This window comes from Trachypithecus francoisi, unplaced genomic scaffold, assembly GCF_009764315.1.
Source record: "Trachypithecus francoisi isolate TF-2019V2 unplaced genomic scaffold, Tfra_2.0 Lachesis_group6, whole genome shotgun sequence".
NCBI classification, from domain to species: domain Eukaryota; kingdom Metazoa; phylum Chordata; class Mammalia; order Primates; family Cercopithecidae; genus Trachypithecus; species Trachypithecus francoisi.
Genome location: NW_022681471.1, coordinates 55529945 through 55555376, shown reverse-complemented (window position 1 = coordinate 55555376; position 25432 = coordinate 55529945). Strand labels below are relative to the sequence as shown.

Below are 25432 nucleotides of genomic sequence, written 5' to 3'. Positions count from 1 at the left end.
CGAAAAATGAAAAAGCATGTTACAGATAAAATACCAAGGGTATAACCACTCCATTAAGAGATTATCCATTATTCTAATCAGACATTTCAGCAGAGGCCAGGAGTAGAGATGTGATCATAACAGCAAAGATACTCCCAATTTAAACTAAAGGTGACATAGAAAACAAGATGAAATGAAGGAAGGCTATTGGACTTCTGAAATTTTATAGTATGAGACAATAGGGTTATCCACCTGAGAACACACATTATCCTTCAAGTAAAGAGAAAAATAACACTAAAGGCAATTTATGTGTCATTTTGGTTTTCACTCTCAGCATAAACCTAGAGCATACAAGACCAGGGGAACAACTATTTTCTCGTTAGTCGCAGAGTGTGGGAATACCTTCTCCGTTCAGCAGGCCAGAATTCTGCTACCCAGTTCCTCAATGGAAAGGCCACACCACAGAGCCATGTGAAGAAAGCCTCATCAGTCAAAGAGGTGTGTCCATGGTGCAGATCCAGTGGGGCTAGGTCCCTGCCTAGGGCCATGGAGGTGACACCACCAGAGGGCAAAACGTCCAGTCACAAAAGATAATTCTTAAGGGTTTGGATCATAATCCAAAACAACACAATCCCCAATGTTAAAATTCTAAAAAAATCAAAATTGCCAAATTTTAATCCCTAAAGTCTAAAATTCCTAACATCTAATATCCTCCAAATTACAATAACAAGATTGTTACCTCATGTCAAGTGAAACTATTACCTTGTTATTGTCTTTATTTGGAAATTATGTATGGCTTAAAGATAGGCATATGAATGCATGTGGACTTAATTTTAGGTGACAACTTGACTAGATTAAGTGATATCTAGATACCTGGTAAAGCATTATGTTGGGTGTGTCTGTGAGGGTGTTTGCAGAGAAGATCCTCTTGAGAGTCTGAGTGAATTAGACGCAGAAGATCTACTAACCATATTGTCAGGCACCATCTAATTGTCTGGATGCTTAGTGAGAGCAAATACAGAAGGCAAATTGTACTTCAAAATTTACACTGGCGATTCCTCCATGTCCTGAGGTTTTGGCCTGAGCAATGCTACCAGACAGCATCCAGGTTCTCCAACTTGCAGATGGCCTGTTGTGGGAATTCTCAGTCACTGTAATCACATGAGCTATTTCCCCTAATAAATCATCTCTCATATGTCTATGTAAATACCCAATTGTTTCTGTGTTTCTGGAGAAGCTTAACACAGATTTGGTATTGGGGAGCCCAAATATTACTCCTTCTTACTGTATTTCTTACTACACAATGGAAGAGATCTTTAAAATTCTTCCTTGGCAAAAGGCTGTGATAAGTTAAATGTACAAATATACTTAGTGGTGAAAGATAAGAGTTTAAAAGCTAATTATAATTGGTGTTACAAAAGCAGAAAATCACTTAATTGTGACAGCCAAGCAATAATCAGGATTTCAAATAGACAACATATACTTATAAATTTTGTAGAACATAACCACTCCCAAAATACAAGTGCAATGAATGTTTTGAATATCAAGTGAGTAAAAGTGCAGGTAATAAATAGAAAAAAAAAAAAAAACTTCCCTTCCAAGTTATTCAATTATGTATGACTTCTGACCTTTCATGAATATTGCCATGTTTGCCTTCAAAAACCAACTTTCAACAGATAATAAAAAGAATTCAACAAACTCAGCAACCTTCTGAACCAAAACCACTTGCTGATATTGAAGTTCCTCCAGTGTTATAAGACACATTAAATGATAAACTATTATGGATTAAGGATTTGGCTATCAAAGAAGATAAGCTTATATTTACTACTATATTTAACATAGAAAAACTAGTACATTTTTTACTTTGGCTAACGGATGGCACTTTCCAAACTGTCCTTACTGTTTTTTAATCAGCTAGGTACAATTTCTCTGTTGGATCAGAAAAAAATTTAGAACTTATTTAGTTGTTTATATATCAATGAGTGGAAAAAGTGAAGCAGTTTATAGATGCTTATTTGAACATTCAGTTCAGGTGAATCACCTAACCATAGTGATGGATTTGAAATTAGGTGTGATCAAGACTTCTTAAGTGAAATTCGAGATATTACCAATATTTTGTTTTTTTCCATTACTAATATTTTGTTTTACCAAAATTTCCAGTGCATTCGGTGGAAAATTCAGATGAGTGGATTGACCACATGATATAGTAAGGACAAAATTTTCAGTTTAAAAGTGCATTTTTTTTTTTTTTTTGCATTGGCATTTCTTTCAACTGATGCCATTCCAGAAGCTTTTAATGAATTAAAGCCACATACTCCTGAAGAAGACCGTAAAGTTACCAACTGTTTCAGAAACAATCTTGTGCATGATAGGATAGAACAACACTTAGGCAAAAGTGCTCCTGTTTGACTGCCAGTATTGTTTCCACCAAATTTGTGGTCTGTATATAAGTATATTGGGAATACATTTTCACATACCTAAAACAACATAGAAGCATGGCACTGAATATAGGAAAATTGCATAGGGAATGCTCATGTCAGTATATATCAAATCACAGAATTATTTCAGAAACAGCAGCACTACATGGAAAATGAATTTAAATGTATTCTTCAAGGAGAATCATGTCTGAAAGGAAAAAAAAAGCTATTCATTGTGATGCAAGACTTAAAAAAATAGTTAATAATTTTGAAAGTTGGCTAGTTCTTATTAACCACATCTGTGTAATTGCCCAAAATCTATCCTACATTTTTATATGTCACATTTCCTCTTCAGGTTTTTTACTTTTTTGTGCAATTTTAAATTGTCATATTAATATTTAGAATTTGGTATGCTATGTATTTCATCTTTGCATTATTTCCAATGTTGGAGGTATAAATTATGAAATGACTTTTAGAGTGTTCTAATTTGTTTTATGTATTTCTTTTTACAAATTTGACTCTATGAAAGTGCATAAGTACAAGGTTGACTTTGTGTATAAGCATTGTGTGCATATGTAAAAATATTGAGACTTCCTCAATAAATGAGACATTATTTTCATACATATGTATTTGTGAGAAATTAAATTTCTTGAAATCTTGGATCTTTGGGCAGGCTGGGGTTTCACTATGATTCTCCAGGCTGGCCTCAAACTCCTTGGCTCGTGAGATTTTACTGTCTCAACCTCTTGAGTACCAGAGAATAAAGGTGCATACCACTCCACACAGCATCCCACTGCAGTTCTTGATGGATCTCCTCAAAAGACTCAGGTTGTTTCTCATGGTATTTCAGATGGCTTAAATGATAAATCTTGGTGCACACAATTAGCAAACATAGTTATAGGCATTTATACATTTCCATTTTGACCTATTTCTTTATAAACAGTTTATATCTGCTCATAACCGTTATACTGGTGCAACTGTTGTTCATACACCAGCTTGTTTATGCTTGAAAAACCTGCTGTGTTTACTGCCTGTGCTGTTGCAAGTGGACTATAAGGTATTCTTTGTATTTTTATATGTTTCTTAAATAAATTCCCTTTTTAAAATATAAATGAGTACCATTAATGTTATTTAAACAATTTTTAAAATTATATTTTTGGGATTTTAATTTTTCAACACTTTTAACATTCGAGATTAGGCATATGGAATTGTGAATGTGTCTTTTGGTCTTTTGGGATTATGACTAGCTATTTATTTATTTATTTTTCTGTAACAGAATCTTGCTCTGTCACCTGGAGTGTAGTATTGGGGCTTGATTATATCTCATTGCAGCCTCAAACTGAGCTCTAGCGTTCCTCCCACCTCTGCCTCCTGAGTAGCAGGGACTACAGGTGCACACCACCAAACTGGAAAATTTTTAAATATGAATACGTGCATATATATTTTTTTTCTGTAGAAAGAAGGTCTCAGCTGTGTTGTCCAGATGGTTGAAGTCCTGGGCTCATAGGATCCTGCCACCTCAGCCTCCCAAAGCACTGGGATTACAGGCAAATACATCAAAATGTCAGTGTAAATTCACACACTTTTACATACACAGATATGCATCAATACAAGAATTCAAAGTGACATGTAGACATATAGCACAGGTACTTATGCATAAACACACAACTCAGACACAAACATATCTATTGAAATACACAATACTGTCATGACCTTCTCACTAATGATTAAAATCAACTGTTCACAATTGATTAATAAAATGCCCATGCTTTAAATAATAGAAACAAAGAAATTACACCCTAAAGCCACACTTCACTGCCATTTAGTTTCTTATAAGTTGATAATGTGAAGAAAACTTAAAGATTTAAAAGGCCAGGGAAGCTGGGGACTCCTAGAATAAAGATTTAGTAAATAAAATCACTGGAAGTGCACACTAGAAATATTCTGTAAAATTAGCTAAATTATTTTTACTTTTTTTTTTTTTTTTTGAGACATGGTCTCACTGTGTCACCCAGGCTGGAGTGCAGTAGCATGATACTACCTCACTATATCTTCAAACTCAAGTGGGCTCAAGTGATCCGTTGGCCACAGCCTCCTGAGTAGCTGGATTACAGGTGCATGCCACCATGCCCAGTTCAAATTGTTTTTCACTTTCACAACCCTGCTGGAAACATGCTGCTGCTCTAATTCATGACTTGGAGAGGCAGAACTGCAAAAAGCTATTGCTTGGTTCAGGTGCTTTGTGAGAATCTAAACAAACAAACAAGCAAACAAAAGGTCTGAACTGAAAATCTCTATCTCCGTCACCCGGATTTTAAACTGGTGCACTGTCCAAAAGACACTTGGCGTTGTGTCCTAATGAAAAGCCAGAAACACCAGACTGTGCAATTATGGATGGTTCAAAGGTATGTTCTTGGTTAGTAACAGTAATGTTTCATAGCCTTAGGCTATCACAGAGGCTTTGGAGCTTTTGACACTTATGATTGCACTCCATACATTTTTTAAAAGATATCAGTGAACATTTTTATTGCGTTCTTTTAGCACTTTCTTCATGGAGGTGATTCCTCCTTTTATAAAGGTCAATTCTACATCTTTGCTCTGTATTTGCTGAGTATATATCTTCTCCATCTGTTTCAGATGGCCCTCAGCTTTGCTGAAATTGCATTCTTGATAGAGAGACTCCTGATATACCTAATATGTCCAGAAGTATAGTGCCCGGGAGCTAATGTTCAACACCATCTCTGGTTGCAGTCCTGCCAATACCATAGCTTTATATTCCTCTGATGGACTGAGTTCTGTGAGGACAATATCTAGCCAGAAAAGTCATTGCTGGCAAGACAGATAGCTGGTGAACGACTAAACTCAGAACTGACATATTGACCACAGAAGATGTGAGAGCAGGTAGTGACCCATGCAAAACCAGAGAGTTTGATGTGACATTATTGATAATTATGAAGCAGCATGTTTTCACATCTCAAGGATCTACAGAAACAAGAGCAAACCAAAACCCACACCCAGCAGAGGAAAAGAAATAACAAAGATCAGAGCAGAAATAAATAGAACTAAAACAAACAAACAAAAAAGTACAAAATATAAGTGAAACAAAGAGCTGGTTCTGTAAAAATATAAACAAAATTGATAGATGTTTATCGAGATTAACTAAGAAAAAGAAGACACAAACAAATTCAATTAGAAAAGAAACAGGAGATATCACAACCAATAACACAGAAATACAAAAGATTACTCAAGGCTACTATGGACATTTTTACATACACAAACTAGAAAACCTAGAAGAGAAGGATAAATTCCTGGAAATATACAACTCTCCTAGTTTAAACCAGTAAGAAACAGAAACTCTGGACAAACCAATAACAAGCAGCAAGCTTAAGAAGGTAATTAAAAACTTGCCAATAAAAAGAAGTCCAGGACCAGATGGATTCACAGCTGAATTCTACCAAACATTCAAAGATGAATTGGTACTAATTCTAATGTCACTATTCTGTGGAATGGAGAAAGAAGAAATCCTCCCTAAATTATTTTGTGAAGCCAGTATCACCTGTCTTAGTTTTAGTTGTAAATGTATAGGGAGTTGAAAAAGAAAAACTAGTAATTAAATTATTATGCATTTTTAAACATTAGAAACATTTTTGTAATGAAATTTAGCCAGCGTAATTTGAATGCCGTGCCCCATTACTGTGCCATCACAGCCACCAGAGGTAAACTAGGTACAGGGAACAATAGATTTTCTCCTGCCCTGAGTGGCCATGTCTACCTGTGTGAACATGCACAGAGACCACATACAGTCCTGTGGCTGCCAGTGCCCCACACATATGCTAATACCTGCACCAGCATGACTGCAGGCACAGGTGCCAGTGGGTTCCCACAACCCCTGCAAGCTGTGCTGTCTTTGCCACTGCTCCAGATGTCCATGCAGGGGCAAATTGCTTCTGGTTGGCCTCATGGACAGGAATGGAGTAAAGGCGTTTGCCAAGTCAATGGCTGCATACAAGGTACAAGATGTGTTAATTTGCTCAAGCAATAAAACCACATCTGATACAGTAGCTGCAATTGGAGTCATCACTTGGTTAAGCTTACAATAATCCACTGTCATTATCCAAGATCCATTTGTCTTCTACATCAGCCAAATGGGAGAGTTGAATGAGGATGTCATGGGAATCACCATCCTTGCATCTTTCAAATCCTTGATGGTGGCACTGATCTTTGCCATCGCTCCAAGAATGTGGTATTGTTTTCGATTTACTATTTTTCTAGGTATAGGCAGCTCTAATGGCTTCCATTTGGCCTTTCTCACCATAATAGCTTTCACCCTAAAAGTCAGGGAGCCAATGTAGGGGTTCTACCAGCTGCTAAGTATGTCTATGCCAATTATGCATTCTGGCACTAAGAAAATGACCACAGGATGAGCCTGGGGACCCACTGAACCCACTGTCAGTCAGGCCTGAACTAAAATCCCATTAATTATCTGACCTCCATAAGCCTGACCTTTGACTGGAGGACCACAATGACGTTTCGGGTTCCTGGGATCAATGTCAGCTCAGAGTCAGTGTCTAATAGTCTCTGAATGTCTGATCATTTCCCTTTCAGCAATGCACAGTTACCCTGGGAAAAGACCAGAGGTCTCCTTGGGAAAGAAGGGGAGTAAGATTAATAGCATAAATAGTCAGTAGCATAGAAGGGTCCTTCCTCAAAGGGACCTAGCCTCCCCTTCATTTAAGGGGCTCTGGGTCTGTAAAATGTCTCAAGTCTGGAAATTGATTGAGAGGCCATGATCGCCTGTTTCTATAATCCAAATTAGTCTTTTGTCCATTTGACCCAGAAGTTTTCTGCTTATATAAATTCAGTAGGAATGCAGTAAGCTTCCTATCAATTTCACTTTTAGGGTCACTGTGATTAATTAGCCAATGCCAGAGCTCTACACAAGTCAGACTATTCTAATTACTGTTTTGCCTCTGCTGTCTATTACAGTAGCTACACCCACCTTGCCATTGACAGTTGAGTGCCACCACTTGACCCCTCCCACCTTGGGATCCAATTATTCCCATTGTATTTAATTTTTTGGTGGAGTGACTGTGGTTCCCACTGTTAGATCTGACATACAGAAAAGAAAAAATACAGGGCTCTTCAAAAATGCAAGTGCTGTCCTCACAATCTATTTTACAAAGCAATGGTCAAAGATATATTTTCTGGACCCTCCCAGCTTGTATGAGTAGGTCTAAAGGGACTACTCCACTCCACAATCCCAATCTACCTAAGCCTTTGGATCCCTTCCTCTACATTAACCCAAGAGAAATCAGGCATTTCCAGCTTGCTGACAGTGGGCCATATTTTAATCCATATTTCAACTAAGCAAGCAAATAAACTATTAGAGCCTTTTTAACTCACTGAGCTGCAACAATAAATGCAGAGTCCCTACTTAGTGGGTGAAATCAATAAATTCAGCCTGATCCAACTCTAGTTTTCTCCACCATTATCCCACACTGTTAATATCCATTCCCATGCCTGTTCTCTGGATTTCTATTTACATAAATTAGAAAACTCAAGCTGTTCTTTTTGAGTGTTGCACATCTCCTCCGGTCACACTCTGAACTTTACCTCTAGGGGCCTGCTGGGACTTTAGTCAGGTTATAGGTCTAGAAGTAAACAAGGTATTGTGGGAGGCTCCTGCGGAGAATCAATATTATCTTGCCTGGCAACTGTCTCAGGGAAGGGCATCACTGTTGCCTCCAGGAGGAGAGGGTTAGTCTCCTCAGACAAAGGTGGAAAGGCTGATGGCAGCAGGGGTCAGGGAGGGAATGTTGCCACTACTTGGGATGGGGAAGCTGCTGCTTCTGTCCAAAATGTTCATCAGAGTTTACAAGATCAGTGTCTCCAGCTTCATCAAGGTCCCCCCCCAACACATCCCCATACCAAGTTGCAGGGTCCTATAATTTTCCCATCAATGCTGTCACTTTAACAGTAGACGCCTGATGAGGCTGTACATGCACGTTTCATTTCAGGTCAGCCAATTGCGTGATCAGAGCTTGTGTATGTTTTTCCACAATTTCAGTTCTTTCTCTACAAAAGATAAGACTCTCACTCAGGGCAGTCTGAGAGGATTTGATGCTCAGTATCTGCTTCTGATGCCGGGAATTAGAATCCCTGAGTTCATCATTTTCTTTCATCACTTTGTCCACTGAACTTAGGAGCAACCAACCAACTTCATTATGTTCCTTGGTTCTCTGCATATGGTCAAAGGTATTATGTATAGAGTCACTAAACTCCTTGCAACTCACGAGCGTTGAATCAGGAGTTCCAATGCATTAATTTTGCTTAGCTTTCTAAACAGTTCACACCAAGGACTCTCAGTGTTCTCCGTACTATTAGAAGTAGAGACCTTAGCATTTTTTAGTCTAATAATATTAAACAGCCAACTCCAGAAACCCCAAAATGAAACAACTCTATCCTTAATATTCTGTTCCTCTAGTCCCACTCCTGGTACCGAAATCCGTATTAGTCAGAGTTCGCTAGAGGACAGAACTAATAGGATACACACACACACATATGTTTATTATATATATAATATAATATATTATATATTATATAGAATGAGTTTATTATGTAATATATATATCTAGATATATATATATATATATATATGAGTTTATTAACTATTAACTCACACAATCATAAGGTCCCACAATAGGCTATCTGCAGGCTGAGAAGCAAGGAGAGCCAGTCCAAGTTCCCAAACTGAAGAACTTGGAGTTGGATGTTCGAGGCCAGGAAGCATCTAGCATGGGAGAAAGATGTAGACTTTGAGGCTAGGCCAGTCTTGTCTTTTCATATTTTTCTGCTTGTTTTATATTCTAGCCACACTGGCAGCTGATAAGATGGTGCCCACCCAGATTAAGGGTGGGTCTGCCTTTCCCAGACCACTGACTCAAATGTGAATCTCCTTTGGCAACACCCTCACAGGCACACCCAGGATCAATACTTTGCATCCTTCAATCCAAGCAAGTTCACACTCAGTATTAACCATCACAAACATGATAAAACAAAAATAATTGAATTTCAGTGAAACAAATAGTTTTAAAAATTTGTCAATTGTTTGAATCATTTTTTATCATTTTTTATTATTTTTTCTATTGTAATCTTACTTTTAATTTTGTGCATTCAGAACTAATATGAGTAAAATTACTTTAAATTTATCAGACATTTGGGGGAGAAAAATACATATTCATTTAAGTAATTCAACTGTAGCTGTTTTTATGTGTAGGTAAGTAACTACAAATGAAGAACTCTGGTAGAATGGAGGAGGAAAAGATTCATTTTGGGTAGCATTGATTAAAAAATATTTCATGGAACAAACACACTTTGAACTGAAAATTTGGGTAACATTTATGACTAGGTCTTTTGTCTTAAAGTTGAAGATATTAGGTAAAATCCTAAATGGATTTTAGGATCTCACAGTGCCAGCTCTTTTACAGTAAATAATTTGTCTGTTTTATGTTCCTGGTTCCTAAAACAGAACCTCTAATACTTTTTCTAAGTGGTAGAAATATCTTTGTTATTCCCGGTAGGTCACTCAGATGACACCTGAATTTATGTTAATGAGATGACTCATGATGGACCCCTAGGTCGTTGCAAGATGGGTGCTGGCCATGCTGAAAAGACTGGATTTCTGAGCCATGTGATATTGGTCTGACTGCCAACCTCCAGAAAAAAGAGAGGAGTGGAGATTGAGTTCAATCATATGGCCAACAATTCAATCAATCATGCCCAAGTAATAAGAACCTTTAAAAACTCTGGACACTTGCCATTTGGTCAGCTTCCTGACTGGTGGCACAAATCGATGTGCCAAGATGGTAGCAAATTCTGAGATTACAGAAACCTTTCATTTTGATCCTTCCGGACCTTGTATATGTTTCTTAATTTGATTAATCCTAATGTGTATCCTTTTCTTTCTTTCTTTCCTTTTTTTTTTGAGACAAGGTTTCACTTTGTCACACAGGCTGGAGTGCAATGGGTAATAGTAGAACATTGCAACCTTGAATCCCCTGGACTCAAGTAATCCTGTTGCCTCAACCTCCTTAGCAGCCAGGACTGCAGACACACACCACTACACCCGCCAATTTCTTTTACTTTTTACTTTTTATTTTTTTTGGTCGAGGCAAGGTTTCACTATGTAGCACAGGCTAGTCTGTAACTTCTGGCCTCAAACTATCCTACAGCTTTAGCCTCCCAAACCACAGGAAGTACAAGAATGAGCCACTGTGTTCAGCATTTAATTTGATTTCTTTATAATAAAACTATAATAGTAAGTGTATCACTTGCCAGATTTCTGTTTGTTCCAGAACATTATAGAACCTGGGAGAAGAGCAGAAACCTCTAAATTTGTTTCCAGTTTATTGAAAGTTCAGGTGACCTGGGAAACCCAGAACTTGTGAGTGGTGCCTGAAGTGAGAGGAGTTTGTCAAAGACTGAGTCCTTAAACTGTGAAATTTGACCTAATTCCAAATAGTGTCAGAATTACACTGCAAAATCCATAATTAATTAATTACTATATATTGTAAACACTATTCTAGTGCAAAATACTATATGAACAGTAGGTAAGACATCAGCCAATAGAAGCAGAGAGAGAAAATTAGAGAAAGTACATTTGAATTATCCCTGTAGTTAAATATGAGTAGATACAGGAACTAGTCCCAAAGTGAACTCATCCACAGTCCAGTGATTGTTCCCCTACAAAGACAAACAAACAGACAAACAAACAAAAAACCCACCTGGTGTTAATAGAATATTGCCTTTGTATTAATTAGTTCGGTGACCAATGGTGATACAATCAGCTTCTTAGACCTAATAACAAAATTGTTATCTCTTAGCCCAGTAAAATATATGGAGTAAGCAATAATTGACTCTGAAATTATTTTTAAAAAGAATTCAATGAGAATAAAAGACAGAGCTATTTCTGCAATGGAAAAGCTACATTACATTTTTCAGTTTCATATAGGCTGGTTGTAAAATTATATATTAGTAGAAGAAAATAATAAACAAGTTTTGGGTGTCTAGATATACCTTTATCCAGAGCTTATCATTTAATTAATTCAACTGTTGCATCAGTGATATATTTTTAAAAGTTTTAAGGCTTCAAATCACAGACCTAGAACTGCTGAATACGGAATCTAAAAATATGCAGCAGTATATTGTAAAAGCTGAAGAAAATAAAATTTCCTTCCAGGATAACTAATAAGAGTCATTTTCAAGCCATATAACAAACATAGAGATCTGTTTCTCTGAAATACATCATCTACAACAACAATTTTTCATTTTCAATTTGTATATACTGTAGCTTTTCTCTGAAATCCTATGAAAAGAAATATGGAAATAGCATGATAAACAGATTTACCAATGCATACTCAATCTCTTCCAAAGCATTTCTTCAACAGATTGTATTACTCTGATGAGTTGTTCCAGTACTGGCAAACTATTGATATTCTGAAGTATTTGTTACCGACAACTTCAACATATGAAATTGGAGATTTTTTTATTGTGAATTTTGGCTTCACTATTACTTCAAGTAGTTTCTTTTGAGTTAAATTTAGGAATATATAAAACAGATATTTTACAATGCAAAATGTGACTAATTCAGACATTCAAAATAAGTATCCTTTATATTTTTATCTAATACTTCAAGATACATTGCTTATTTTGGATTAGATTTTACTATTTTATAACAGGGAGTGCAATGAGAATATTGTGTAATGTTTGGTAGTTTTCAGTTTCTGAAACGTTTTAATACAATTTCTCCCTCAGTGGAACAATTTTTGCCTGAATAATATTATCCACAAGCTAGAGACCTGGGAAGCCTATTAAATATTAATCAATAAGTAAGTTAAACAATTCTAATTTAAAATAATATACGTAAACATTATTATCATAGTAGTGTAAAAATTAGTAGGCAGGTGAGAAAATTCATACAAGACAACAGTTGTAATTTTAACATGAAACCAATAGATGACACTAGAGGGTAAGAATTGCAAACTTTCTTTTTAAGTCAGGAAGCTGGATAGTTAGTTGCCTTATTATGTTAGTTACTAAACTGATACATGCTAATACCTGCTGATAGGTGAGTATGAGTGGAGAAAAAAGAAACTCCATAAAAAGCATTGTTCTAACACATATATGTATATATTTACACATACACATACATACAAATCTATTAGGATTACTTTTGCTGTACAGCCTAAATTAATAGACACAGCAGAACAAGAATTCAGAATAAAATGAAATATATGTTTATTTTTAAAAATTTCCTTTTCCTTCATTTTAGCATATCTATCATCACACAAAATCACAACACAGAAATAAATGTGAATAGTGCATAAGATTAGAAAAGAAAGGAAGTCTCATCAAATGCACAAAGTAGAATTCTATTCATATTTGCATTATGAAGAATATTCATTTGTCGACTTAAGATAATTTTAGGTGTTAGAAGAAAAGACATGAATGTGAAATTTTAACAAAAAGAATTTCCTGGAATTCCCTATATATCATTATTTATTGATAGATACTAATTCCTTGTATGTAGACAAAACACATGTTTAGGTTTAATAAGTATAGATATGTTTGTAAGTCACAGATCTATAAATTCATGTAAACAAAAATGGAAAGGAGACAGGAAAGGAGTAGTAAAAAGTGAACTTAAACTTACTGACAATTCGGTACCCAACACTGTGCTAGGCAATTTTATATATTTAATTTATTTCTCAAAACAACTCCATTTTGACGATGAAATAATTGTCCCCATTTTCCAGATGAGTAAAACGAATCTGAGAGAGTTTAAGCATTGTGCCTAAATGATAAAGCTAGTAAATGGTAGAATTGGGACTCAAACACATCTGGATTTATTGGAGACAGGAGTTTATATTCCTTTTGCTTTACTAACATGCATCTCAAAACTCAGAGCCATACATAAGAGTCTATAGATTTCATTGGTTGAAAACATGAGGAGTCATGATTACTTCATTTAACATATTCACGTGCCTCTTAACTCATTTTATTAACTATAGAAGCACAATTAGATCAACTTAAGAAGTAAGTACTACTTTATTTCTGGGTAAAGTGCGATCCTGAAATTGCTAGGGGTCAGATTATTTATATTCTAGTCCTGGCTCTGACACTAATTAGATGTGTGCCCTTATTCATGTAATTTAGCCTTACTAAAACTCAGTTTTCTTTTCATTAAAATAATGACAGTTAAAATAGAGCAGCATTTCAAAAATCTTTAAGTACTAATTTTTTTTTTATTAAAAAATTAAGGGAAATTCCAACTTATAAAATAGATAAAGTAGAATTTGGATGGGGAATGACTTCCCATCCAAGAATGTTGGGATCCCAAAATTCTACTTTCTCAGCCTTTTCCTCTGAATTCCGCTCAGTAATCCCTGAGGCAAATCTATAAAGTTAGAAAATCACTGTACTAAACTGAATCTAGAGTTAATTTCAGCTTGAAAATTTTATGATTCTTTGATACTTGATTTTACTAATCCAAAAACATTTCAATCTGATATTGGTAGAATTATCAGACTTTATAAATGTTACTTTTGTGAAATATAATTGCAAAAGAGTCACACTTCAAAAAGCTTACATGTCTATAAATATGTTTATTTTAAAAAAAACTTTTGAACTGCTAATATGACAACAGCTATGTTGTATGCACTTAAGTTATGATGGTGAATAAAAGCAGATTATTCTGTGATCTTCAATTTTATAATCTGGTGGATGAAATAGACATTATTAAAATAATCAAAATCACCAACAGATGATAATGATACATTTTAACAAAACCTACAAGAATAAGAGTAATATAGAGTTAGGATATCAAACTTATTTGATCAAAGTGACCTCTCTAGAAAGATATGGAAATATTTCCTGGAGAAATTGATACTTGAGTTCAGGAGTGTAATATAAACAAGAGTTAAAGTAGGAAGGGAGACAGAGAGGTTCTTTATGACAGGGAGATTAATGAGTTAAAGTCACTGAAGGAAGGCAGAATGGCTGGAATGCAGACAATGAATGGGATCATGAGATCAGATGTGACTAAAGAGGTTGAGAAGGATCAAACCATATAGAGTAAGGTGTACTCTTTTAAGGAGTTTTAAATTTATCCAGTAAGATTTGGAACCTGCTAAAGGGATCTGGAGTAAAAAAAAAAAAACTTGAGAGAACTCAATAAAATAAAGAAAAATAAGCCACCCGAGAAATTAAACTTTTCTGTCTAATCATTATGTCAAATAAGTTCTGTGGTCTTCTGGAAAACAAGTGGAAGACGAATAAAGCCAGGCCATATAAACAATACAGGAAGAGTTTCTCAATGTAGTAAACTTGACCTTTCACCACTTTCAAAATTCTGTGAGAAAAGAGTTTTAAGGGTTTAATCTGTAAGCAATGTTCAAATAAATAAAGTATCATTAGCTAAGTCCAAGTGTGTCAGTTCCTCTAGGTATCATTCCGCATTCCACTTAGGGATATGAACCTCACAGAACCTTTATCATTGTAATCTGTGAGTTAGAATACTATGGCTCTCACTACTAATCTTGACTCATCTCCTGTGCCCTTGTTAACCTTTCAACAATGTGCTCTCCTGCAGTCCTAACATCACTGAAGATTTATCACATTAGCAGTTGCCCATGAAGAGAATAATTCCAAACTATGTGGTCGATAAAGCCATATGGTTTTAATTACATGCCATGTACAGTATATTTATTTGTCAGGGCTTATGTAACAAAATACTACAAACTACATAGCTTAAACAACAGAAATTTATTGGCTCACAGTTCTGGAAGCCGTAAGTCTGTAATCAAGGTGTAGGCCTAATTAGTGCCTTCTGAAGGCTATAAAGAAAAGATCTGTTCCAGGCCTCTTTGTTCATAGATGACAATCTTTTTCCTTTGGTCCTTCACATAATCTTCTGTTTATGTCTGTCTCTGTGTCCAATTTTCTTTTTTTCTAAGAGTAACAGTCACATCGGATTATGGTCCTTCTTACTTACCTAATCTTACTTAACTAATTACATCTGCAATAACCCATTTCCAAATATGATCACATTTTGAGGTACTGGAGTTCGGAGTTCAATATACAATTTTGTGGAGACACGATTCAATCAATAGCATGTAGTAAATATATTTTATGTGTATTGTTTAACTCCAATGTATATTTCTAGTAAAATATTTTATGTTTCAAATGAGTTCAAAGTTTTAGTGTTATTATCCAGCATAATTCCAAGTTTAATATAACTGTCATTGTGTGAAAGAATTTATTTACCTAAGGACTCTCATGGAAAATTCAAGATGGATAAGATGCTCAGAACAACATGTATTCATGCATACTGTAACTTTCTGGGTAGCATGTATGTCCATAGTAAAGATAAGGTAACTTACTTCACACAGAGAAAGATCATAGTTGCAAAAAAAGATATACATTATTCTAAAATTCTCATACCTACTAATTGTGGACATTAGCAAAATTCCACTATTTTATAAAAAGCTGCATTATGGCTTATAATTCAAAAAAATATTAGCTGGGAATAAGAAGTCATCACTATTTTTTATTAAATTCTATACATTTTGTATTAAGACATTCTTAGACAGAATTTTTGTTTATATTTTATGAGTTTACTATGGTTTTAAGACAGGCATTTTTTTGTATACTAATCTTGTACCTAGTTAACTTGCTGAGAGTCCTAATACTTGTTTATTTTTTCTGTTTTTCAGTTTTAATTTTTGTGGGTACATAGTCAGTGTATGTGTTTATGAGATACATGAGATGCTTTGATACAGGAATGTAATGTAAAATAAGCACATCATGAAGCATGGGGTATCCATCCTCTTCAGCATTTATCTATTGACTTGCAAACAATACAATTACATTATTTAAAATATTTAAAAATGTATAGATATGTTATTGACTATAGTCACCCTGGTGTGCTATCAAATAGTAGGTTTTATTCATTCTTTTTAATTTTTTTTTACCCATTAGCCACTCCCAACCCCCACCACCAGCCCCCACTACCCTTCCCAGCCTCTGGTAACCATCTTTCTACTCTCTAAGTCCATGATTTCATTGTTTTGATTTTTAGATCCCACAAATAAGTGAGTACTTTTGATAGACACTATTCTGATAATCAGTGATGTTGAGGACCTTTTTGTATGTCTATTTACCACTTGTATATCTTCTTTTGAGAAATGTCTATTCGAATCTGTTGCCCATTTTTTATCAGTGTTAGTTTTTTTTCCCTATAGAGTTGTTTGAGCTTCTTATATATTCTTGTTATTAATGCCTTGTCAGATGGATAGCTTGCCAATATTTTTTTCAATTCTGTGGGTTGTCTCTTCATTTTGTTGATTGTATTCTTTGCTGTCCAAAAGCTTTTTAACTTGATGTGATCACAGTTGTCTGCTTTTGCTTTGGTTGCCTGCGCTTTTGGAGTATTGCTCAAAAAATTTTTGCCCAGACCAATGTCTTGGAGATTTTCCCCGATGTTTATTGTGGTAGTTTCATGCTGTGAGGTCTTAGATTTAAGTCTTTAATCCATTTTTATTTGATTTGATTTTTGTATATGATGAGAGATAGGGGTCTAGTTTTATTCTTTTGCATATGGATATCCAGTTTCCCAGCATCATTTATTGGAGATAATGTGTTTTCCCCAGTGTTTGTTCTCGGCATATTTGTTGGAAATGAGTTCACTGTAGGTGCGTGGATTTCCATTCAATTGGTCCATATGTCTATTTCTATGCCAGTACCATGCTGTTTTGGTTGCTAAATCTCTGTGGTATAATTTGAAGTCAGGTAATGGGATTCCTCCAGTTTTCCCTTTTTATTTTTTAAAAATTTTGTGGGTACCCAGTAGGTGTATAATTTATAAGGTAGATGAGATGTTTTGACACAGGCATGCAATGTGAAATAAGCACATCATGGTGAATGGGATATCAATCACCTCAAGCATTATTCTTTGAGTTACAAACAATCCAATTACACTCTTTAAGCTATTTTAAAATGTACATTATTATTGACTGTAGTCAACCTATCGTGCTATCACATAGTAGATCTTATTTATTCTTACTTTTTTTTTTAATCCATTAACCATCCCTGCCTCCCCCCCCAACCCCCTCACTACCCTTCCACCTCTGGTAACCATTCCCTCAGTTTTGTTCTTTTTGCTCAGAATAACTTTGTCTATTCTGGTCTTTCATGGTTCTATATAAATTTTAGAATTTTTTTTCTATTACTGTAAGAATGTCATTGGTATTTTGATAGAGATTTCATTAACCTCTAAACTGCTTTTGGTAGTATGAATATTTTAACAATATTAATTTTTCCAATTCATAAACATGGAGGTTTTTTTTTTTTGGTGTTCTCTTTAATTTCTTTCATGATGTTTTTATAGATTTCATTATAGAAATGTTTCCCTTTGGTAAGTTAATTCCAAGGTATTTGATTTTGTGTGTGGCTATTGTAAATGAGATTATTGTTTTATTTTTTCCACACTGTCACCTTTGATGTATACAAATGCTACTGATTTTTGTACATTATTTTGTATCCTACAGTTTTACTGAATTTGTTCATCAGTTCTAATAGTTTTCTTGTGGAATCTTGAGGTTTTTCCAAGTACAAAATTGTATCCTCCGCAAGGAAAGATAATTTGAGGGCTTCCTTCCCAATTTGGAAGCCCTTTATATCCTTCTCTTTTCTGATTGCTCTAGCTAGGACTTCCAGTATGTTGAATAACAATGGTGACAGTGGGTATCCTTGTAGTGTTCTAGATCATGGAGGAAAGGCTTTCAGTTTTCTTCATTCAGTGTAATACTAGCTGTGGGTCTGCCATATATGGCTTTTATTATGTTGAGTTATGTTCCTTCTATACCTAGTTTTTAAAGGGGTTTTTATCATGAAGGGATGTTAAATTTTATCAAATGCTTTTTCAGCATTAGGTTAAATGATCATATGGCATTTCATACTGTTGATATGATTCATCACATTGACTTGAGTGTGTTGAACCAAACTTGCATCCCATGAATAAATTCTATTTTGTCATGAAGAATGATCTTTCTAATGTATTGCTAAATTCAGTTTGTATTTTTGAGTATTTTTGCATTAATATTCATCAGAGATATTGCCCTGTAGGTATTTCATATGTTTCTTTGTTCTCGATGTCTCTTTGTCTGGTTTTAGTATCAGGGTAATAGCGGCCTCTAAAAATAGCATTGAAGTATTCCCTCCTCTTCTATTTATTTGAATATTTTGAATAGGATTGCTATTAATTCTTTTTCAAATGTTTGTTAGAATTTAGCAGTGAAGCCATCAGATCCCGAACTTTTATTTACTAGGAGACTTTTTATTATGGCTTCAGTATCATTACTTGTTATTGGGCTGTTCAGGTTTTGGATTTTTTCCTGGTTCAATTCTTGGTAGATCATATGTATCATGGAATTTGTTCATTTATTCTAGATTTTCCAATTTATTGGCATATAGTTGCTCATAGTAGCCACTAATGATCTTTTGGATTTTTTCAGTGTCAGTTGTAATGTCTCTTTTTTATTTCTGATTTCATTTCTTTGGATCTTCTCTCTTATTTTCTTAGTCTGCTAAAGGTTTGTGAATTTTGTTTAACTTCCAGAAAGCAAACGTTTTGGTTCATTGGTCTTTTTTTTTCCATTTACATTTTATTTATTTTGCTATTATCTTTATGATTTGTTTTCTTCTAATTTTTGGTTCTGTTTGGTTTTGATTTTCTTTAATATGCATCATTAGATTGTTTATTTTTAGTTGTTTCCCTTTTTTAATGTTCTTATTTTGGATGAAGTTTACAGTTATAAACATCCTTCTTAGAACTGCTTTTGCTGTATCCCATAGGTTTTGGTATGTTATGCTTCCGTTATGATTTGTTTCCAAAAAATTTTAAATTTGAATCTTAATTTCTTCATTAACACACTGGTCATTTGGGAGCATAGGGTTTATTTTCCATGTGTTTGCAGAGTTTTCAAAGTTCCTCTTGTTATTAATTTCTAGTTTTATCTCATTGTATTCCAAGAAGTTGTTTCATATTATTTTACCTTTTTTGCATTTTTTTATATATACTTTAAGTTCTGGGATATATGTGTAGAACGTCCAGGTTTGTTACATAGGTATACGTGTGTCATGGTGGTTGGCTGCACCCATCAACCTGTCATCTATATTAGGTATTTCTCTTAATGCTATCCCTTCCCTAGCTCCCCACCCCCCGACAGGCCCCGGTGTGTGATATTCCCCTCCCTGTGTCCATGTGTTCTCGTTGTTCAACTCCCACTTATGAGTGAGAACATGCAGTGTTTGGTTTTCTGTTCCTGTGTTAGTTTGCTGAGAACGATGGTTTCCAGCTTCATCCATCTCCTTGCAAAGGACATAAACTCATCTTTTATTTTTATGACTGCATAGTATTTCACGGTGTATATGTGCCACATTTTCTTTATCCAGTGTATCATTGATGAGCACTTGGGTTGGTTCCAAGTCGTTGCTATTGTGAATAGTGCTACAGTAAACATGCATGTACATTTGTCTTAAGAGTAGAATGATTTATCATCTTTGGGGTATACGCCCAGTAATGGGATTGTTGGGCCAAATGGTATTTCTGTTTCCAGATCCTTGAGGAATCGCCTTACTGTCTTCCCAATGCTTAAACTAAATTACACTCCCACCAACAGTGTAAAAGTGTTCCTATTACTCCACACCCTCTCCATCATCTGTTGTTTCCTGACTTTTTAAGGCTCACCATTCTAACTGGTGTGAGACGGTATCTCATTGCGGTTTTGATTTGCATTTCTCGAATGACCAGGGATGATGAGCTTTTTTTTCATATGTTTGTTGGCTGCATAAATGTCTTCCTTTGAGAAGTGTCTGTTCATATCCTTTGCTCACTTTTTGATGGGTTGTTTTTTCCTTGTAAATTTGTTTAAGTTCCTTGTAGATTCTGGATATTAGCCCTTTGTCAGATGGATAGATTGCAAAAATTTGCTCCCATTCTGTAGGTGGCCTCTTTGCTCTGATAGTAGTTTCTTTTGCTTTGCAGAAGCTCTTTAGTGTAAATAGACCCAATTTGTCAATTTTGGCTTTTTTTGCCATTGCTTTTGGTGTTTTAATCATGAAGTCTTTGCCCATGCCTATGTCCTGAATGATATTGCTTAGGTTTTCTTTTAGGGTTTTTATGGTTTTAGGTCTTACATTTAAATCTTTAATCTATCTTGAGTTAATTTTTGTATAAGGTGAAAGGAAGGGGTCTAGTTTCAGTTTTCTGCATATGGCTAGCCAGTTTTCCTAACACCATTTATTAAATAGGGAATCCTATCCCTGTTGCTTGTTTTTGTCAGGTTTGCCAAAGAGCAGATGGTGGTAGAAGTGTGGCATTATTTCTGAGGTCTCTGTTCTGTTCCATTGGTCTATATATCTGTTTTGGTACCAGTACATGCTGCTTTGGTTACTGTAGCCTTGTAGTATAGTTTGAAGTCAGATAGCGTGATGTTTCCAGCTTTGTTCCTTTGTTCTTTTTACTTAGGATTGTCTTGGTTATACAGGCTATTTTTTGGTTCAGTATGAAATTTAAAGTAGTTTTTCCTTATTCTTTGGGGAAAGTCAATGATAGCTTGATGGGAATAGCATTGAATCTATGAATTACTTTGGGCAGTATTTTCATGATACTGATTCTTCCTATCCATGAGCATGGAATGTTTTTCCATTTGTTTGTGTCCTGTCTTATTTCCTTGAGCATTGGTATGTAGTTCTCATTGAAGAGGTCCTTCACATCCTTGTAAATTAGATTCCTAGGTATTTTATTCTTTTTGTAGCAATTGTGAATGGGAGTTCACTCATGATTTGGCTCTCTGTTTGTCTATTATTGTTGTATAGGAATGCTTGTGATTTTTGTACATTGATTTTGTATCCTGAGACTGTGCTGAATTTGCTTATCAGTTTAAGGGGATTTGGGGCTGAGAAAATGGGTTTTCTAAATATGCAATCATGGCATCTGCAAGCAGAGACAATTTGACTTTCTCTCTTCCTATATGAATACCATTTATTTCTTTCTCTTACCTGATTGCCCTGGCCAGAACTTCCAATATTTGTTGAATACGAGTGGTGAGAGAGAGCATTCTTGTCCTGTGTTGGTTTTCAAAGGGAATGCTTCCAGCTTTTGCCCATTCAGTATGATGTTGACTGTGGGTTTCTCATAAATAGCTCTTAGTATTTTGAGATACGTTTCATCAATACCACGTTTAATGAGTTTTTAGCATTAAGGGGTTGTGAATTTTATCAAAGGCCTTTTCTGCATCTATTGAGAGAATCATGTGGTTTTTTTGTCAATGGTTGTGTTTATGTGATGGATTACATCTATTGATTTGTGTATGTTGAATCAACCTTGCATCCCAGGGATGAAGCCGACTTGATCATGGTGGATAAGCTTCTTGATGTGCTGCTGGATTCAGTTTTCCAGTATTTTATTGAAGATTTTTGCATCGATGTTCATCAGGGATATTGTCCTGAGATTTTCTTTTCTTGTTGTTGTTGTGTCTCTGCCAGGTTTTGGAATCAGGATGATGCTGGCCTCATAAAATGAGTTAGAGAGGAGTCCCTCTTTTTCTATTGTTTGGAATATTTTCAGAAATAATGTAGTCAATTTTAGAATAAGTGCAATGTGGTGCTGAGAAGAATGTATATTCTGTTGATTTGGGGTGGAGAGTTCTGTAGATGTCTATTAGGTCTGCTTGGTCCAGAGCTGAGTTCAAGTCCCGAATATCCTTGTTAATTTTCTGTCTCATTGATCTGTCCAATATCGACAGTGTGGTGTTAAAATCTCCCACTATTATTGTGTGGAAATCTAAGTCTCTCTGTAGGTCTGTAAGAACTTGCTTTATGAATCTGAGTGCTCCTTTATTGGGTGCATACATATTTGGGGTAGCTAACTCTTCCACTTGCATTCATCTCTTTACCATTGTGTAATGCTCTTCTTTGTCTTTTTTTTTTTATCTTTGTTGGTTCAAAGTCTGTTTTACCAGAGTCTAGGATTGCAACCCCTGCATTTTTTTTTCTTTCCATTTGCTTGGTAAATCTTTTCCATCCCTTTATTTTGAGCTTATGTGTGTCTTTACACATGAAATGGGTCTCCTGAATACAGCACACCAATGGGTCTTGACTCTTAATCCAATTTGCCAGTCTGTATCTTTTAATTGGGGCACTTAGCCATTTACATTTAAGGTTAATATTCCTATGTGTCAATTTGATCCTGTCATTATGATGCTAGCTGGTTATTTTGCCCATTAGTTGATACAGTTTCTTCATAGTGTCAATGGTCTTCACAATTTGGTATGTTTTTGCAGTGGCTGGTACTGGTTTTTTCTTTCCAAATTTAGTGCTTACTTCAGGAGCTCTTGTAAGGCAGGCCTGGTCATGACAAAATCTCTCAGCATTTGTTTGTCCGTAAAATATGTTATTTCTCCTTCACTTATGAAGCTTAGTTTGGCTGGATATTAAATTCTGGGTTGAAAAATCTTTTCTCTAAGAATGTTGATTCTTGTCCCCTCTCTCTTCTGTCTTGTAGGGTTTCTGAAGAGAGCTCTGCTGCTAGTCTAATGGGCTTCCCTTTGTGGGTAACCTGATGTTTGTCTTCAGCTGTCCTTAATATTTTTTCTTTCATTTTGACCTTGAAGAATCTGATGATTATGTGTCTTGGGGTTGCTCTTCTGTGTTCTCTGCATTTCCCAAATTTGAATGTTGGCCTGTCTTTCTAGGTTGGGGAAGTTCTCCTGGATAATATCTTGAAGAGTGTTTTCCAACTTGGTTCCATTCTCCCTGTCACTTTCAGGTACACCAATCAAATGTAGGTTTGGTATTTTCACATAGTCCCGTATTTCTTGAAGACTTTGTTCATTGCTTTTCATTCTTTTTTCTAATCTTGTCTTCATGCTTTATTTCACTAAGTTGGTCTTCAATCTCTGTTATCCTCTCTTCTGCTTGATCAATTTGGCTATTGATACTTGTGTATGCTTCATGAAGTTCTCGTGCTGTGTTTTTCAGCTCCATTAGGTCATTTGTGTTCTTCTCTAAACTGGTTATTCTAGTTAGCAATTCCTCTAACCTTTCATCAAGGTCCTTAACTTCCTTGCATTGGGTTAGAATATGCACTATTCACTCAGAAGAGTTTGTTATTACCCATCTTCTGAAGCCTACTTTTGTCAATTTGTCAAACTCATTCTCTGTCCAGTTTTATTTCCTTGCTGACGAAGAGTTGTGATCCTTTGGAGAAGAAGAGGCGTCCTTGTTTTTGGAATTTTCAGCCTTTTAATGCTGGTTTTTCCTCATCTTCGTGGATTTATCTACCTTTGATCTTTGATGTTGGTGACCTTCAGATGGGGTTTCTGTGTGGACGTCCTTTTTGTTGATGTTGATGCTATTCCTTTCTGTTTGTTAGTTTTCCTTCTAACAATCAGTCCCCTCTGCTGCAGGTCTGCTGGAGTTTGCTGGAGGTCCACTTCAGACTCTGTTTGCCTGTGTATCACCAGTGGAGGCTGCAGAATAGTAAAGATTTCTGCCTGTTTCTTCCTCTGGAAACTTCATCCCAGAGGGGCACCTGCCAGATGCCAGCTAGAGCTTTCATATATGAGGTGTCTATCAAACCCTGCTGGGATGTGTCTCCCAGTCAGGAGGCATGGGGGTCAGGGAATCACTTGAGGAGGCAGTCTGTCCCTTAGCAGAGAATGAGCACTGTGCTGGGAGATACACTGCTCTCTTCAGAGCCAACAGGCAGGAAAGTTTAAGTCTGCTGAAGCTGCGCCCACAGCTGCTCATTCTCCCAGATACTCTGTCCCAGGGAGATGGGGGTTTTATCTATAAGCCCCTGATTGGGTCTACTGCCCTTTTTTCAGAGATGCCCTGCTCAGAGAGGAGGAATGTAGAGAGGCAGTCTGGCTACAGTGGCTTTGCAGAGCTCTGGTGGGCTCTGCCCAGTTCAAACTTCCCTGCAGCTTTGTTAAACTGTGAGGGGAAAATCGCCTACTCAAGCCTCAGTACTAGTGGATGCCTCTCCCCTCACTAAGCTCAAGCATCCCAGGTCAACTTCAGACTGCTGTGGTGGCAGTGAGAATTTCAAGCTTGCTGAGCTTTGTAGGGATGGGATCCACTGAACTAGACCACTTGGCTACCTGGCTTCAGCCCCCTTTCTAGGGGAGTGAATGGTTCTGTCTCACTGGCATCCGGGTGCCACTGGGGTATGGAAAAAATCCTGCAGCTAGCCCAGTGTCTGCCCAAATGGCTGCCAGGTTTTGTTCTTGAAACCCAGGACCCTGGTGGCATAGGCACCCAAGGGAATCTGCTGGTCTGCAGATTGCGAAGACTGTGGGAAAAGCATAGTATCTGGGCCGAAGTGCACCATTTCTCAGGGCACTGTCCCTCGTGGCTTCCCTTGGTTAGGGGAGGGAGTTCCCTGACCCCTTGTGCTTCCCAGGTGAGGTGATGCCCCACCTTGCTTTAGGTCACCCTCTGTGGGTTGCACCCACTGTCTAACCAGTCCCAGTGAGATAAGCCAGGTGCCTTAGTTGGAAATGCAGAAATCACCCACCTTCTGCACTGATCCTGCTGGGAGCTGCAGACCGGAGCTGCTCCTATTTGGCCATCTTGCCAGCCACTCCCTTTATTTGAATGTTTTAAGACTCGTTATCTGACATAATACGTGGTCTATCCTTGAGAGTGATCCATGTGCTGAGAAAAAGAATATGTATTTTGCAGCTTTTTGATAAAATGTTCTGTAAATATCTATTAAATCTATTTGGTCTATAGTGAAGATTAAATCTGATGTTTCTCTGTTGGTTTTCTGTCTGGAATATCTGTCCAATGTTGAAAGTGGGGTTACTGAAGTCTCCAGCTATTATTGTATTGGGTCTTACATTTCTATTTCTACTATTCCTATTAGCATTTTAACATTTGCTTTATGTATCTGGGTGCTGTAGTGTTGGGTG

The 25432-nt window shown here is 36.2% G+C and overlaps 1 pseudogene; it reads right to left on the bottom strand.

The window, feature by feature from the left end:
* Positions 1-284: 284 nt before the first annotated feature.
* LOC117077712 lies at positions 285-15855 on the bottom strand (annotated as a pseudogene).
* Positions 15856-25432: the final 9577 nt, after the last annotated feature.